Here is a 19,534-nt window from a genome sequence, read left to right as displayed (position 1 = left end):
AAACCCCGTCTACTACAGCATAGCATTAAAACTATATACGTCCCGGGTTTTGTAACAGGGAGGTGGGTTCCTACCTCATGCATTCTACTAAACTACAAGAATCAATATCACTACTGGAGAAGTTGTTGCAAGGATGACACTAAATGCAATAAAAATATAGGTATGAAAAACATGGTCAAAGTGAACTTGCCTGGTATGTTGATGAAGATATAAACGCTCTCAGAAACTTGATAAAACTATTCGTCACTCCGATGTAAATCTATATAGTCAAACATGGTAATCATATAAGAAATCGTCCTAGCAAACAATACTAGCAATCAAAATAACAATCAAAAAGCAAGAAGAAAACCAAATAAAAACCAAAGGAAAACTTCAAAAGAAAACTTCAAGGAAAACTTGTGGAGACCAAATTCACACAAATCTTACATAACATCACTAAATTACTCTAATAACTTTTCTATAGCAAAGAAAATATAACTCTAATAAAATAACAGAAAATAAATTACTAATTTAATAGCTAGCAAAAATAACTAATATAAAACTTCTATAACCACCTAGTTAATACTATAACAACTAGCAAAACACTAAGACAATAGTAAACAATAGTAAAATAATTATGAAGACTAATTTACTCCTAATTAACAGAATTAATAACAACCTATATTGAACTGGCAAAATAATTTCTTTTGTAACTAATAAAACTATTTCTATTAACTAAAACTATTAGCTAAGCATGCAAATATAAAAACAGTAGCTAAACACTAATAAATAATTACAATAATTTATCTACTGTAGCCCAACATGAACTTTTAATCAACAAGCGAAAAGCTACAAAAGGAATTAATTAAATAAACAACTAAAAACAATAATTATATGACTAAAACAATTATAATAGCAAAACAATACTGTTTTTAATAAAATACTAATTTAAAATACTCTAAAATTATCAAACTAAATCCTACAGCTAAACAATACCACAAGTGACCAGTAGCAAAAAGAATCATGTTAAAATCTATTTTTAAACTCAAGTTATGGCCAAAATACCAATTTGAACATAATTCATCAAATTCAAATTTAAACAACTCAAATTTGAAATCCAATGCCACTAACAGAAACCTCAACAAATTTGTGACACATAGCAATTGGAATCAGTCAATTTGGATTTAAAACATCAAAGATATGAACAATCTAAGATTGAAACTATTTCTGTTCTTAAAACAGAAACGAAAATAAACTAAAAAAACAGATCGGCCAGTGTATACATGGCAGCTAGCTATTGGCTACCATGGGTGTGTGCTAAGCAGCTACGGGCGGACGTCCGAGACTTAACAAAAAACGGTTCGAAGAAAAAAAACACGATCTAATCCTAGACGTTGGTGCGAGATCTAACGGTGGAGGAGGGGAGAGGGGCTCACCGCGGCAGCGGCGGTGCAGTCCGGTGAGGTCGACGGCAGCGGTGGCTTCGGATGTGGTCGGGGAAGGTGCTCTAGTTGCTCCCGAGCTCCGGAGTTTTGCTTATCCAGCAAAGAGAAAAAGTAATAAAAGATAATAAATAAACTTTCCTATATACATATTATATATCAAAATCTTCATAAAAAGATTTCCTAAAACATGAACATATTTTAAGAGACAAATAAAATACATATAAATTCACAAAATTCAAACAGTGCTGCCGTTGCAATAAAACACAATAAAAATCATTTTTAAAATATCAAAATTATTTCAAATTTAACTTTCTCCATTTTTCTAATGTAGGGAATCATTTTACCCTTTTTTCCATATAGTTTAATTTTGGAGAAAAATAATTTGAAATAAAACCAAATAACTCCAAATGGTTTTGAATTTGAAATTCAAACCATCTTCAAACTTCCAACTCATATTTCATATACTTGGAAGAAGTCATGTTTTCTTCACTCAAGGTTATTGTGATGAAATGAATTTGAATTTCATTGAGATCAAATGCAAGGATGAAAGTTTGGGAAGTCATTTCATTCCCTCCCATTTAACTTTCAAAAAAAAGTTTCAAATTTCACTCAATCAATCACTCATCAATCAATCAAACAATCATATATTTTCATTATTATAACATTCCAAAATTTAGAATTTTCGGATGTTACAACTTGGGGGACAAAAAATATCATCTTCATCAAACATAGCTTCCCCAAGCTTGTGGCTTTGCATATCATTAGCATCATGGATATTCAAGGAATTCATACTAACAACATTGCAATCATGCTCATCATTCAAATATTTAGTGCCAAACATTCTAATGCATTCTTCTTCTAACACTTTGGGACAATTTTCCTTTCCATCATACTCACGAAAGATATTAAAAAGATGAAGCGCATGAGGTAAACTCAATTCCATTTTTTAAAAGTTTTCTTTTATAAACTAAACTAGTGATAAAACAAGAAACGAAAAGACTCGATTGCAAGATCTAAAGATATACCTTCAAGCACTAACCTCCCCAGCAACGGCGCCAAAAAAGAGCTTGATGTCTACTACACAACCTTATTCTTTTAGACGTTGTTGGGCCTCCAAGTGCAGAGGTTTGTAGGACAGTAGCAAATTTCACTCAAGTGGATGACCTAAGGTTTATCAATCCGTAGGAGGCGTAGGATGAAGGTGGTCTCTCTCAAACAACCCTGCAACCAAATAACAAAGAGTCTCTTGTGTCCCCAACACACCCAATACAATGGTAAATTGTATAGGTGCACTAGTTCGGCGAAGAGATGGTGATACAAGTGGTATATGGATGGTAGATAAAGGTATTTGTAATCTGAAAATATAAAAACAGCAAGGTAGCAAGTGATAAAAGTGAGCATAAACCGTATTGCAATGATAGTAAACAAGGCCTAGGGTTCATACTTTCGCTAGTGTAAGTTCCCTCAACAATGATAACATAATTGGATCAATAACTATCCCTCAACATGCAACAAAGAGTCACTCCAAAGTCACTAATAGCGGAGAACAAACGAAGAGATTATGGTAGGGTACGAAACCACCTCAAAGTTATTCTTTCCAATCAATCCGTTGGGCTATTCCTGTAAGTGTCACAAACAGCCCTAGAGTTCGTAATAGAATAACACCTTAAGACACACATCAACCAAAACCCTAATGTCACCTAGATACTCCAATGTCACCTCAAGTATCCGTGGGTATGATTATACGATATGCATCACACAATCTCAGATTCATCTATTCAACCAACACATAGGACCTCAAAGAGTGCCCCAAAGTTCTATCGGAGAATCATGACGAAAACATGTGCCAACCCCTATGCATAGGTTCATGGGCGGAACTCGCAAGTTGATCACCAAAACATACATCAAGTGAATCACGTGGTATCCCATTGTCACCACAGATACGCACGACAAGACATACATCAAGTGTGCTCAAATCTTTAAAGACTCAATCCGATGAGATAACTCCAAAGGGGAAACTCAATTCATTACAAGAGAGAAGAGGGGGAGGAGAAACATAAGATCCAACTATAATAGCAAAGCTTGTGATACATCAAGATCATGCCAAATCAATAACACGAGAGAGAGAGAGAGATCAAACACATAGCTACTGATACATACCCTCAGCCCCGAGGGAGAATTACTCCCTCCTCGTCATGGAGAGCGCCGGGATGATGAAGATGGCCACCAGAGAGGGATTCCCCCTCCGGCATGGTGCCGGAACGGGTCTAGATTGGCTTTCGGTGGCTACAGAGGCTTCTGGCGGCAGAACTCCCGATCTATTGTGCTCCCCGTTGTTTTTAGGGTATATGGAGATATATAGGCGGAAGAAGTACGTCAAGGGGGCCACGAGGGGCCCACGAGGGTGGAGGGCACGCCCAGGGGGGCTGGGCGCGCCCCCTGCCTCGTGGCCTCCTCGTAGATCCCCTGACGTGCACTCCAAGTCTTCTGGGCTTGTTCTGATCCAAAAATAAGTTCCGTGAAGTTTCAGGTCAATTGGACTCCGTTTGGTTTTTCCTTTTCTGCGTTATTCTACAACAAGGTAAAAGCAGAAAGTGGCACTGGGCTCTGGTTTAATAGGTTAGTCCCAAAAAATGATATAAAAGTGTATAATAAAGCCCATAAACATCCAAAGTTGATAATATAATAGCATGGAACAATCAAAAATTATAGATACATTGGAGACGTATCAGGGCCTAGGGCACGCCCCTCACCCTCGTGGGCCCCTCGTGCATCGTCTCGCGTTGATTCCACTTCCCAAAATTCACATATATTCCAAAAAAATCCATAAGTTTTTATCCCGTTTGGACTCCGTTTGATATGGATTTTCTACGAAACAAAAAACATGCAACAAACAGCAACTGGCACTGGGCACTAGATCAATATGTTAGTCCCAAAAATAGTATAAAAAGTTGCCAAAAGTATGTAAAAGTTGTAGAATATTGGCATGGAACAATCAAAAATTATAGATAGGATGGATACGTATCAACATCCCCAAGCTTAATTCCTGGTCGTCCTCGAGTGGGTAGATGATAAAAAAGATATTTTTTTGATGTGGAATGCTACCTAGCATAATCTTGATCATGTAATCTAATCATGGCATGAATATTAAGACACGAGTGATTCAAAGCAATAGTCTATCATTTGACATTAAGACAATAATACTTCAAGCATACTAATAAAGCAATCATGTCTTTTCAAAATAACATGGTCAAAGAAAGTTATCCCTACAAAATCATATGGTCTGGCTATGCTCCATCTTCATCACACAAAATATTCAAATCATGCACAACCCGATGACAAGCCAAGCAATTGTTTCATACTTTAGTAATCTCAAACCTATAAACTTTCATGCAATACATGAGCGTGAGCCATGTATATAGCAGTATAGGTGGAATAGAATATGATGATGGAGGTTGTGTGGAGAAGACAAAAAAGGGAGAAAGTCTCACATCAACGCGGGTAATAAACGGGTTATGGAGATGCCCATCAGTTGATGTCAATGCGAGGAGTAGGGATTGCGATGCAACAGATGCACTAGAGCTATAAGTGTATGAAAGCTCAAACTGAAACTAAGTGGGTGTGCATCCAACTTGCTTTCTCATGAAGACCTAGGGCACTTGAGGAAGCCCATCGTTGGAATATGCAAGCCAAGTTCTATAATGAAAATTCCCACTAGTATGTGAAAGTGATAACTCAAGAGACTCTCTATATGAAGAACATGATGCTACTTTGAAGCACAAGTGTGGTAAAAGGATAGCAACATTGTCCGTTCTCTCTTTTCTCTCATTTCATTGACTTCTTTGACCTCTCTCTCTTTTTTTGGGGGGGGGGCTTCTCTGGCCACTTTTATTTTGATAACCTCACATGGGACAATGTTCTAATAATGATGATCATCACCCTTTTATTTACTTACAACTCAATATTACAACTCAATACTAGAACAAAGATATGACTCTATATGAATGCATCTGGCGGTGTACCGAGATGTGCAATGATCTAGCATGGCAATGAAATCAAAAAACAAACAAGCCATGAAAACATCATGCTAGCTATCTTACGATCATGCAAAGTAATATGACAATAAATGATCAAGTCATGTATATGATGATGATGGAAGTTGCATGGCAATATATCTCGGAATGGCTATGGAAATGACATGATAGGTAGGTATGGTGGCTGTTTTGAGGAAGATATAAGAGGCTTATGTGTGATAGAGCGTATCATATCATGGGGTTTGGATGCACCGGCGAAGTTTGCACTGACTCTCAAGGTGAGAAACGGCAATGCACGGTACCGAAGAGGCTAGCAATGATGGAAGGATGAGAGTGCATATAATCCATGGACTCAACACTATTCATAAAGAACTCACATACTCATTGCAAAAATCTATTAGTCATCGAAACAAAGTACTACGCGCATGCTCCTAGGGGGATAGATTGGCAGGAAAAGACCATTGCTCGTCCCGGACAGCCACTCATAAGGAATACAATCAATAAATACCTCATGTTCCAACATCGTTACACAACGGTTCACCATACGTGTATGCTACGGGAATCACAAACTTCAACACAAGTATTTCTACAATCCACAACTACCCACTAGCATGACTCTAATATCACCATCTTTATATCGCAAAACTATTGCAAGGAATCAAACATATCATATTCAGTGATCTACAAGTTTTATGTAGGATTTTATGACTAACCATGTGAATGACCAATTCCTGTCATCTCTCTAAATAGATATAAGTGAAGCAATAGAGTTTAATTCTTTGTACAAAAGATATTCCCATGCTCTAACAGATATAAGTGAAGCAAAAGAGCATTCTAGAAATGGCGGTTTTCTATGTGTAGGGAAACAGGCAATCCAAACTTCAAATGATATATGTGATGCACATGAAGCATTCTATAAAGCCATACTCAAAAGATATAAGTGAAGTGCAATGAGAATTATATAAATCAACCATGTACTATATCATACCAGCATGGTGCATCAAAGAAAAGTGAAAACTAGATGCAAAAGAAGCTCCAAGATTTGCACATATCACATGAACGAAACGAAACCGAAAACATACAGATACTTGTTGAAGAAAGATGGGATGCCTTTCGGGGCATCCCCAAGCTTAGACGCTTGAGTCTCCTTGAATATTTACGTGGGTTGCCTTGGGCATCCCCAAGCTTGAGCTCTTGCCTCTCCTCCTTCTCCTCATATCGAGACCTCCTCGATCCTTGATCACTTCATCCACACAAAACTCAACAGAAAGTTTGGTAAGATCCGTTAGTATAATAAAGCAAATTACCACTCTAACTACTGTTAAAAACCAATTCATATTTTGTTTTTGCACTGTAGCTACTGTAATATAACTTTTCCATGGCTTAATCCACTGATAGAAATCGATAGTTTCATCAAAACAAGCAAACAATGCATCAAAAACAGAATCTGCCTTAAACAGGATAGTCTGTAGTAATCTGAACATTCACCATACTTCTGGTACTCCAAAAATTCTTAACAAATTAGGAAAAATAAAAAATTTGTATAGAAATACATTGCAAAAAGTTTCAGAACAGTTTGACGTTCCAGTAAAAAATGTAAAATCGTGCACTACAGCCAAAGTTTCTGTTTTGCACCGCACAAACCAACAAGCAATGTAAACATCCTAAAGGAAAATCTTGGCACATTATTTTTATAATACAATGGAATTGTACAAGGGGATAATTATTTTTGTTGAAAATTTTCTGTAATCAAGATTCACAAAGTTTCCGTGAGCATGAACAAAGTTCAAGGAGCTCCCTCACTTCAACAATGCTTGTCTCTCTCACTTTCACTTTCCTTTTTGAAAAGTTTTGGGTTCCCCTCTTTATTATTTTGTTTTTAAACTCTATAAAAGCACTCAACAGAAATAAATGACTCGCTAAAACTTCCGGCTTGTCTCTCTGGCAGCGCTTTCTTTAAAGCCATTAAGCTAGGCATAAGGTGCTCAAGTAATGAATCCACCCGGATCCCAAGGTATATCAAAGCCAATTTGAATTAGCAATGATTTGGCATTTAGTAGTGAGCACTAAGCAACATATATCAAGCAATGATGAAGTCTAACTCTCTTCCTATGCATCGGCATGTCATACAAGAACAATTCATGCACATCAAGTAAAGGCCAATGCATAGCATAAGAAGTTTCTTGCAATTTTATCGTGTTGGAAACATAGAGAGGCGGAGATGTAGTTCCTCTCTCATAATAGTTGCAAGTGGGAGGATCAAGCACATGCATATTATATTCATCAAAATTATCATGTGCAACGACAAAAGGGCACCCATCAATATAATCCTTAATAAGTGCAAACTTCGCCGATATAGTGTAGTTTGGAGAATTCAAAAAGATAATAGGACTATCATGTGTGGGTGCAATAGCAACAATTTCATGTTTAACATAAGGAACAATAGCAAGTTAGTATCCATAAGCATAATTCATATTGGCACCTTCTCCACAAGAATAGCAAGCATCAAATTCATCAAAAAGGGATATTTCAAATTAATCAACGGTATCATAGCAATTATCATGGCATTCATCCTTCGGTAAGAACGAAGGGACATTAAATAATGTATGAGTTGGAGAGTCAATCTCATTAGAAGGTGGGCACAGGTAGCTAATCCAATCTTCCTCCTTTTGTTCTTCGCTCTCCTCATCATCTTTTTCATCCAATGAGCTCACAGTTTCATCAATTTCTTCTTCCATAGACTCCTGCAAAATATTAGTCTCTTCTCGGACAGCGGAGACTTTCTCAATAAATTCATCAATATCATAATTGTACTTATAATTCTCATAGCAATATTTAAGGATAGCTAAATTTTCAGATCTATAAACTGAATCATCAAAATCTTCAAACTCTTTAAATAAAGATTCAATTTCACAAGCACCCTTAAAAGCAACAAATTCTTCTATTCGTTCCACATCATAGTAATCATATATACCATTAGCATAAGAAGCTAAGGTTTCATTATCATTAAATTTGCATGAAAAGGGAAGGTGTGGAGCCTTCATCCTAGAGCAACAAGTATAATCATATCTCAAGCATAGTTGCCGAGCATACCGATGCAACATATAAATTTGATCCCATAATAGTTTCCCTTTTTGAGTCAAGCGATAATCCCTAAAGTATTCTCGTTGATCCAACGTGTCTCCCAGTATATAATTGAATGAGGTTTTCGCAGGATTATCAAAGTAGTGCATAATATCTTTCGCATAATGAGCATCAAGGGTTTTAGGAGGTTCCCCATCTCCATGAGTAGCAAGTAAACCTAATTTTTTTGGTATTTTGTGTTCCATATCCATAACTAAAGATAGAGAACAACTTAGAACAGCAAATAAAATCCACTTAGTGATAAAGCAAACAAGCACACACGAGAATATTCACCCCACGCTATTGCTCCCTGGCAACGGCGCTAGAAAAAGGTCTTGATAACCCACAAGTATAGGGGCTCAATTGTAGCCTATTTCGATAAGTAGGAGTGTCGAACCCAACGAGGAGCTAAAGGTAGAACAAATATTCCCTCAAGTTCTATCGACCACCGATACAACTCTACGCACGATTAACGTTCGCTTTACCTAGAACAAGTATGAAACTAGAAGTACTTTGTAGGTGTTGTTGGATCGGTTTGCAAGATAATAAAGAGCACGTAAATAAAAGCTAGGGTCTGTTTAGATAAGGACACAGCTAAATTAGTTTCAGTAGAGAGCTTTTTGTCACGAGAAAGTTATTTGTCCCTAGACAATCGATAACTAGACCGGTAATCATTATTGCAATTTTATTTGAGGAGAGGCATAAGCTAACATACTTTCTCTTCTAAAATAATACGCACTTATGATTGGAAATCTAGCAAGCATCCGCAACTACTAAAGATCATTAAGGTAAAACCCAACCATAGCATTATAAGGCATCAAGTCCTCTTTACTCCCATACACAAACAACCTACTTACTCGGGTCTGCGCTTCTTTCACTCACGCCACCCACCATAAGCAAATCATGAACATATTGCAAACCCTATAGCAGGGATCCCTAACGCTTGCGTGACACGGAGAGCATCATAGGACAACACCAACAATAAAACATGCAACTCAAACCAATCACGATCATCAATTAACCCATAGGACAAAACGTATCTACTCAAACATCATAGGGTAGCCATACATCATTGGGAAATAATATATAGCATTGAGCACCATGTTTAAGTAGAGATTACAGTGGGTAAAATAAGGAATTATGCCACTGCATAGAGGGGGTAAGAGTTGGTGATGACGGCGGTGAAATTGTTGGTGTAGATCATTGTCGCGATGATGGCCCCGGCGGTGTTCCGGTGCCACCGGGGGAGAAGGGGAGAGAGCCCCCCTCCTTCTTATTGTTCTTCCTTGACCTTCCCCCTAGATGGGAGAAGGGTTTCCCCTCTGGTCCATGGCCTCCATGGCGTCGGAGGGGCGAGAGCCCCTCCGAGATTGGATCTCTCTCTCTCTCTGTGTGTCCTTCTGTTTCCGCGCTCCCTGATTCTGCCCTTTCACCGTTTCTTAAATTCCCAAAGATCCGTAACTCCGATTAGGCTGAAATATTGACATGATTTTTATCCGGATATTGGCTTTCTTGCGGCGAAAGTAGGGCACCAACCGCCATACGGAGTGGCCACGAGGGCCCAGGGCGCGCCCCTCACCCTCGTTGGCCCCTCGTGCATCGTCTCGCGTTGGTTCCACCTCCCAAAATTCACATATATTCCAAAAAAAATGTTCGTAAGTTTTTATCCTGTTTGGACTCCGTTTGATATGGATTTTCTGCGAAACAAAAAATAGGCAACAAACAGGAACTGGCACTGGGCACTGGATCAATATGTTAGTCCCAAAATAGTATAAAAAGTTGCCAAAAGTATGTAAAAGTTGTAGAATATTGGCATGGAACAATCAAAAATTATAGATACGACATAGATCCTTCTTGGCGGGTGTAGTGGGGTTGAAACGGTTCTGACTGGTGTTTCCTCCATTCCCATTACCATTTTTAGGGCCACTGTGGTTATGTGAACTTCCTCCATTGTGAGTATGACCTCCATAGTTATGATGGGTATGTCCTCCCGAGTTCGGGGTAAAGCGAGGCTTCTGCTGAGCTCTAGAGTTGTACTTCCCATAGCCATACTTCCGTTTGGTGTTCTCTATCTGCTGCTGCTTGCATTCAATCATGAGAGCCCTGTCTACCAGCTCCTGGTAGTTGGCGAATGTTGCCACCATCAACTGCATACTCATTTCATCGTTCAGCGCCTCAAGAAACTTCTCCTGCTTCGCGGCATCTGTGGCCACGTCATCTGGGGCGTAGCGTGCTAACTTGCTGAACCCCTCCATGTACTGCGCCACAGAACGATTTCCCTGGTGTAAGTTGTGGAAATCACACTTCTTCATACTCATGGCTCCAGTTGAGACATGTGCAGTGCGGAATGCTTGTTGAAACCGATCCCAAGTGACATTAGCCACGGGGAAAGTGACTGTGTAGTTCTCCCACCATGAGGCTGCGGGTCCATCCAGTTGATGTGCGGAAAAGCGCACCTTCTCGGCATTTGTGCAACCTGTGGTGGTCAGCTCCCTTCCAATCTTGCGGAGCCAGTCATCAGCAACAATCGGCTCGGTGCTACTAGAGAACACCGACGGATTCAACCTTAGAAAACGGGCTAAGTTGTCGACTGGTCGTGGTGGCGGTGGGTTGTTGTTGTTGTTGTTGTTGTTGCTGCCTTGGTTCTGGACTAGCAACTGCGTCAAGGCATTCTACTGTTGGATCAACTGAGTGAGCTCCGGTGGGAAGGCAAATGCATGGTCACATCTCGGTGGCATCTGATAGGTGTAGAGGGGTGAGATCAGAATAGAGTGGGGTCTAAATAGAGATTTCACTACCCATATGCACATGAGACAAAACACATTCATTTCACACCACTCAATTCAAACAATATCATACAATCGATCCAAGCTACCGTTACAAAATCTCGTGGACTATTACTATATACATGGGAGAATACTAATGGTAATATGGTGGTCGACTGGAAACTTTGATCGGTGGAAGACTCCATGATATCTGCTCCAGCTTCGTCTTCATAATCATCATCGATGTCTGTGTCGTCTATTATGATGTAATCCTCTGAACGAATGTCCACTCCAGGTTCAGGATCCCCCATGAATATCCCTAGATTCTTCTTCAGGTCTTCATTCTTCTCCAGTAGTACAACAATTTCTTCTTCATAACCATCATGTGTAGACTTGAGTTCCTCTTCTAGCTCCATGTTCTGGGTCATCACCTTCTTCATGTCTATCATGTTGGCGCACATCCGGTTCTCGTAGCATCGAATGTGCTGGTTCAACTCCTGTATATATGCTGCAATGGACTTATCATTCCTGGTGCGAATCATCTCCCATTTCTCATCTCGGCGCCCACATATCTGGTAGATAGTGTCCTTAAGATCCTTGTTGTACACCTCGCCGATGCGTCCAATGGCGATGTGGGCGGCCATGCTCTTTCCTAGACTCCAGGTTGGTGCATCAAAGGAAAACTCAATAGGCTCGGTAACTGGTGTAAAGGTCCTTCCTGGAATATGAACTCGAATCATCCAGCGCTCCTATTCTGGTAAAGTGGCGGTGTAGATCCCGGTGAAGCTTGGTACGCCGATATTCAGGTACCTAGTGACTTCCTTCAAGTGTCGTCCAAAAGGGATGTCGTCATCCGGTTGAGTGAACTTGTTCCTTGGGTCCGCCATCTATAGACTAGAAATGGAGAAGAGTTAGAAATGAGTAGAGAAGAGTATCATGTGGCTTTTCCTAGTGGCCGCGTCCTACAGTCAGCGTGGGCTCTGATACCATCTTGTAGCGACCCGACCCGAATGGATCGAAGTCTCTGTGCTTATGTGTTATCACTGGATATGTATTCCTGACACATGTAGTACTCGAGGATTTATTGCAAAGTTCAATCACACACTTATTGCATCGAGCATCTCAAAGAGTACTTATTACAATAATATGGCTGAAGGCCATCTAAATAAGATAACCGCGAAAGCATCGAAGATAATGAGTCCATCCAACTCCACGACAATACTGAGTGCATGACAATGACCTATCGCACCTTACTCTTCATCTGAAAATTCTGCAACATGATACGTTGCAGCCGTGTAGGTCAGCACATGGAATATGCTGGCAAGATAACACCATAGAGCAATGAACAAATACAGCTATCACTACATGCATATTTGGCTGGTGGAGGCTCTACGGTTATCATTTGCATAAAGCTAATTTTTCCCTACAACAAAGGAATATATTTTATTTAACTACAAATTTTAATGAAATTATTGAGAAGGTTCCTCCAACTCAATCCCAAAATAATAATTATAACCCAATAAATTCATTAGGTAAAGTGATGAGATCAAATCAATAATTCAAGTACCAGATACTCAAGATGTCCATAATCAGGAACACGACTAACCATGATTAGTTTATACACTCTGCAGAGGTTTGCGCATTTTTCCCCACAAGACTCGATCTCCTCCATTGGATTTATCTCACTACATGTCGTTTGAGAAACGGATGACCGAGACACAGTCTTTCAAAAGCATTAACTCTTTACTGTGGGTAGACAGTACCACCTACATCGCCTACATCTGCTAGCCTACCACTGAAAGAGGTCACACAACTTACTCAACTATGCCAGAGCCCATAATGTCTTGTGGCTGCACACGGAAGTTTCTAGCATGAATAATCTTATGATCCTTTTGACCCTGGGTGGCAAACCATAGGATGATCACACGGGTACTCCAGGATATCATAGGATAACACTGGATTGCTCCAGGTGCCCACAACCAATCCACCCAGATGTGAATTCAAGTATCCACCTTAAGTTTCCCATATTTATGAAATAACTCTCACATCTTTCATGAATCTCACAAACCAAACAACGTCTACGAGGATAGCAAGTAATGCGATCATAACGCAATAACACCTGGGGTTTGAATGTAAGACAATAGGTTCCTACCTCATCAACTACTTCCCAATACCCACATGTTATCAAATCCTACTCATGCAATGTTTCAGGGTTGAAACTAATCCATAAAAACTAGGTAATAAAGGGGTATGATCAAAGTGTTACTTGCCCTACTGATGTTTGGAAAACCCTAGAGATTCGTAGTAGCAAGCCTCGCACTCCGGAAACTCTACCGTGAACAAACAATAGCATACATAAGCACTCAATCATAAGATGCAAAGGTAAAACCAAAAGAAAAGATCTAAATATAAAGTTCAAGTGAAGAGCTTCGATTGGCAAAAAGAATCAATCGAATCAGAGTTACGAAACACAAACTATGATCAAAAGAAGTTCAAATTCAAATCTGCTTGAAACCGAATTTTAAATATTCAAAATAATGTTCAAGTTGATTATCTGGACGGTGGGGGACAAGATGAATATTTTGGCATTGGTTTCACTGGATTTGGATAAACGAGCAAAAAGTAGTGAGGGTTTAAAGATCAGGGACTAATCTATAAGAAAACTATACGCGGATAGGTCCCTGGCCAAGAATTAAATTAAAAGAAAAATCTAACGAACGAACGTTCGCTAACAGAAACTAACGAACGAATTCATTCGTTAATAGATCTAAACGGGTTAATGTTCACTACTTAACGAAATAAAATAAATAAAACCGATCTAATCTAAAAACAAAAAAACTGTAGAAAACCGATCGGTTTTTACCGATTCTCGCGGGTTCGGCCGGCAGCAACGGCGGCGTTCTCCGGCGAGGTCGGCGAGGCGGGACGGCGGCTCCGACACGGCAACGAGGCGACGACTACGACGGCGGGGAGCGGTGCGGTGGCGGCGCGACTTGGGGCGGCGGGGCGGTGTCTTGAGGAGAGGGGGGCGGCGGAGGTATTTAAGGAGGGGGGGTCCAACTTGGCCAAGGGGCCAAGATGTGGCGGCGGGCGGCTCCGGACTCCCGCCGGAGTCTGGCTCATTCGCGACTCGGGCGCAGAGAAGGCGGTGGCGCGGGGTGCAGGCCGGCTAGGCTTCGGCCCAGTCGGTCGAAGAGAAATTTTTTTAATAATTTCGCCGAAAAGGAAGAAATTCCAAAATAAAATAAATAAAATTCCTAAAATTCCTAAAATAATTTTCACGGTCCTCTACTAATATTTAGGACAACGTGAACATTTTTCTGGGCAAAATGCAGTTGTCGAAAATGCAATTTTCCCCTAATTTAACTGAATAAAATCTCAAATAAAATTCAAATAAAGAAATATTTTTATTCAAAATTAAATTTCCATTATTTCCTTTGTTTTGAAGAAGCCTTATTATCTTTTCTCATTATTTTATTTATTCTGGAATAATTGGAAAAATAATTTCAAATAAAAATTCACTTTGATCCAACTTACCAATTTTGAAAATTCAAAAATGGAATTTTATGAAACCCTCCAACTCTCTCACATGGTCCTTGAGTTGCTTAAGGTCTCTAGGATCAAAATGGCCAAACAAAGCCAATTCAAAATGCAAGAATCATGGATGCATATGATGACCTAATGATTAACATCCAAATTTAAAATTGGGATGTTACAGTTAGCCATGCGAAGAATGCCATGGTCGATGTCGAGTCGGGGTGGCCGGTGTCGAGAAATTCGTCGTGGAGCCACGGGCACAAGGAGGCGCCGAGTTGGTCATGGGCGCAGTGGTGTCGAAGTAGTGGTGCGCCAGGAAGAAGACGTTGTTGATGAGGAGTCGCGCCGCGTTTGCCAAACCCGGGGACACGTCGTAGACGAAGGCACGCGTCGGTGTTGCCAGCACTGGGCATGCGTAGATGGACGAAGACGAAGGTGACGAAGCACCGCACCAGGCTTGCCAGGCCCAGGGATATGCCGTGGACGAAGCACGCATCGGTGTTGCCAGCACCGGGCATGCACAGACGAGGCACATGCACGAGTTGTACACCATGTCAAGGAGTCAAAGGGGCCAACAAAGAAGGAGACTCGACGACGGTTGTGGCGCCAATCGGCGTGGGGCCGATGTCACCAACGGTGGTCGGAGTAGAAGTAGTGGTCAGGGAAGACGACGTCAATGTCGGCGACAGGCTAGTTCTAGACAAAGACGAAGAGGGTGGACAGGCGGCAGTGGCTACGGGGATAGCAGTGGCGGCGACGGAAGTAGAGCGGCTGCGGCGACGGCTAAGTTAGGAGCACGTGGGCGGTGCTCGAAGTAGGCGAGGAACCCGACAACGTGAAGAAGGCCGACACAGATATGGCGTTCCCTCGCCAAGGGAGGTCGCACGGCACATACCACGGGAAGTCGACGCGCGGGGACGACGGAATGGAATGCGGGCTGCGCCGGTACGGCCTGAAAGGGCGACACAGTGGCAATAGGCGGGTCAGGTGATGGTGGGAAGACCTCGGGGCGGCGGCGGGGGCCGCGCCGCTATGGCTCAAAGGGGCGATGTGCGAGTCGGTGCAGCCGCGAGGAGAACCATGGGGCGGCAGGCCGGCAGTGCTGCAGCCCGACAAGGAGACGCAATGGCAACTCATTGCTCGATCGGTGGAGGGGCGCTGTACTCGAGACAGACTTCACAGGACCTGCAGAGGCGTGCGCAACCGACGGGACAGATCGGTCGCATGGTGTAGATGAGGCCGATCGCGGGCGGGCGGGTGATCAATCCGATCGCGCGCGAGGTCGGGGAGGCGTGGTGGCGGCGGAGTTTGAGATGAAGCCGGCGACGACGGTCGGCGTGGGATGACTTGTGAGCGCAGCCAGGCCGAGGTAGCCGGCGAGCCCGACGCAACCGGGCACATGGACGGAAATGCAGCTGCACAGACGTGGCAAAGGCAGGTGGTGATGGAGATATCCCGATCGGAGCAGGGCGGCGACGGCCGACACAGGGCGACAGGCGGGCAAATGCATGGACGACGGTCATGATGGCTGTCGAGTCAGAGTAGAGGCCGACCAGTCACCCCGGTGTCGGAGTAGAGGCGCGAGGTCGACGGTGGCGGCGGGCAACTCTAACCGATCTTAGATCGGAAAACAAAAAGAAAATTCCGATCAATGCGATCGGCGGGAGAGAGAGAAACCCAGATCAAGGGATCGTGTTGACCGGATGCCCTAAAGAGTCTAGGGGAGGCACGGCCCCAGCGGTAGTCATGGAGGCCGACCGCCCTGCGGGCGGAGCGCGGGGCGGAAGCGGCGGGCGGCTGCTCAGGTTTAGATCAGTTAGGCTCTAATACCGTATTAGAAGGGATAGAGAGAAAATTGGTGGAATATGATGGATGTATTATTAAGCCTCGAGGGTGAGTATATATTAAGTACTCTTCTTTTTTCTCGAATACGTACGAGTGTGCCTATCATTCATTAAAGAGAGGGGGGAGAGACTCCCCAAAACATCCACTTAGGTTACAATATTTACACTATTACACTCCCAACTCCACCGTTACCCTAAAGCATATTACTCACGGTCCGTTCGCCCACTACCTAGCTCCTCAAACCCTCTACTATCATCCTTGAACAAGCCAGCTTTGGCCCAAAGCTTCCCTTCTTCTTGAAGTCACTCCTTGACTCGTGGCAGAGAAACTGGCGCCCCATTAAAAACGATGTCGTTTCGATGTTTCCAAATTGTCCACAAGGCAAGGAGGCATTTTGCCCGTGTTGATCTGTGGTGTGTCGGATCATGGTCCTACCTCAAGCACTAAACACTCAAAGTTTCATTCTGAAGTGGCTCCAGCTCTTGTAGTCATGTCCTCCTCCCCATCTCGTGCTAGACTTGCCTCGCAAACACACAGCCAATTAGTAAGTGTTGTATTGATTCCTCGTGTTGGTCATAGAAGGGGCATGCGACCTGATGTGGTAGCCCTCCTCTGGCTAAACGGTCTGAAGTCCAGCATCTGTTTTGGATCACGAGCCAAAGGAAGAAGCGACAGTGAAGCGGCTCACTTGTCTTCCAGGTAAATGTAGCCATTGGTGACACTTCAAGGACCACAAACTTGGCCGTGTATGCAGATTGCATTGAGAAGTTTCCGTTCTGCTCCCATGACCAAGTAGTTGTATCCTCGTCCCCTTCCACTAGCTGTGTATCCTCGACCCTTTGCAACAATGCCAAGAATTGTGTCAGATCATTGGCAGCAAGATTTGGCCCGATGACTGTCGCCCATTCCTCATTTCTGAGCGCGTCTGCAATCGTCTGCGAGGCTCTCGTCCGCCCCAGAACACGGTTGTAGATGTCCGAAGCCAGCTCGCATACCCGGTATCCCGAGAGCCACATGTCTTCCTAGAAAAGGGCACTTCGGCTGTTGCCCACAATCGTCCGAGATGCCGCGGTGTATAGTGCGCGGGATGCAGCTAGGACGTCGATTCTAAACTCTGCCCAGGGTCTCTCCTTGTCTGTTTTCTGTAACCAAGGCCATCGTGCTTGTAGGGCCATGTTCAACCATCCCAGATTAGGGATCCCGAGCCCGCCTACCCATTTGGGTCTGCACACGTTCTCCCATGCCACGACACAATGCCCTCCTGTTGCTTCCTTCTTTCCGCACCAAAGAAACCCGCGGCATATTTTGGTGAGTGCCTTGATGATTTTCACCGGAACATTCATAGCAAGCATGGAGTGGATAGTTATTGCACAGAGAACCGATAAGATCAGCATTAGGCGACCACTCTTTGGGAGCATTGCTTCCTTCCAATGCAGGAGGCAATCCGCAAGTTTGCCCACTAGACTTTGGAGTTGTGCCGCGGATTGTTTGTGCAGAGTGAGCGGTAGCCCCAGATATGTGCAATGAAAGGAGCCATTTGAGCATTCGAGAATTGAGCAGACTAGTGATAACTCATCTTGTGAGCAGCGGATAGGAATGGCGGTGCTCTTACTCATGTTAACTGACAGCCCAGAGGCGTGCCCCCAAACAGGTCCAAAACGGCTCCACGGGTGTGGGTCTCAAGTTCGGTTGGCTTGAAGAACACCATGACATCATCCGCGAATAAGGAGACTCGTTGTTTGTAATCCCGTGTTGGAGAGAGGGGAGAGTGTCCCTTGTTGTAGGCAGTACTGGAAGATGCAGCTTAGGGGCTCCATGTAGAGGATAAAAAGCATTGGGGAGAGCGGGGCCCCTTGACGAAGCCCTTTGCAGGGCAAGATTGGCTTGCCAGGAGTGCCATTGATCATCACTCTCGTCGACGAGGTGGAAAGGAGGCCACACATCCATGCACGCCAGCGGCTCCCAAATCCAAATCTTTCGAGCACCTCCAGCATAAAGGGTCACTTCACCGTATCAAACGCTTTGGTAATATCAAGCTTGAGCATGATTGATGGCCGTCGGAGTGTGTGGAGCTGCCTAGCCGTGCATTGCATGAACATGAAATTGTCATGCAAAGATCTCCCACGTACAAACACACTTTGGTGTTTTCCGACAAGTCTTGGTAGATCCTCCGCAAGCCTCAAAGCGAGAGCTTTGTTGAAAATCTAGATGGCACTATGCACTAAGCTCACCGGTCTGAAATCTTTGATGTCGAGGGCTCCTTCTCATTTTGGTAGTAACGATACCAGGGCCTTATTGATCGCCGCTAGCCCACGCATGTCGCCTCGATGGAAGTGGTCAAGCGCCCGCATGAAATCCGTTTTTACAATCTGCCAGCATGAGGCATAGAAACGCCCTGTAAAGTCGTCTGGGCCTGGAGCCTTGTCAAGCGGCATTGCCTTGATGCTTTTCTCCACCTCCTCCATGGTGAACTGAACGTCAAGATGGGACAGGTCGTACGAGGGCAGGTCCAGGACATCAAGGTTGATGGAGGTTGTTCTGGCTTGAGAATCTCCCAACAAGGCATCATAATACATATCCACCACTGCCGATATATTGTCCTGGCTAGTTATGATCTCGTCCTGGTGCCGCAGGCTCAAGATGGCGTTCTTCCGCTACCTATATGTTGCATGCTTGTGGAATAAGCCTGTGTTCGCGTCCCCTTCCTTCAAGAAGAGTAGCCAAGATCGTTGACGAGCTATGGTTCTCTCAAGGGAGCATAGGCCAAGAAGTTTCTTCTTCAACAATTTCCGCAAATCTTGTTCCA

This window comes from Triticum urartu, chromosome 2 (assembly GCF_003073215.2).
Source record: "Triticum urartu cultivar G1812 chromosome 2, Tu2.1, whole genome shotgun sequence".
NCBI lineage: Eukaryota > Viridiplantae > Streptophyta > Magnoliopsida > Poales > Poaceae > Triticum > Triticum urartu.
Note: the sequence above shows the minus strand (reverse complement) of the source record.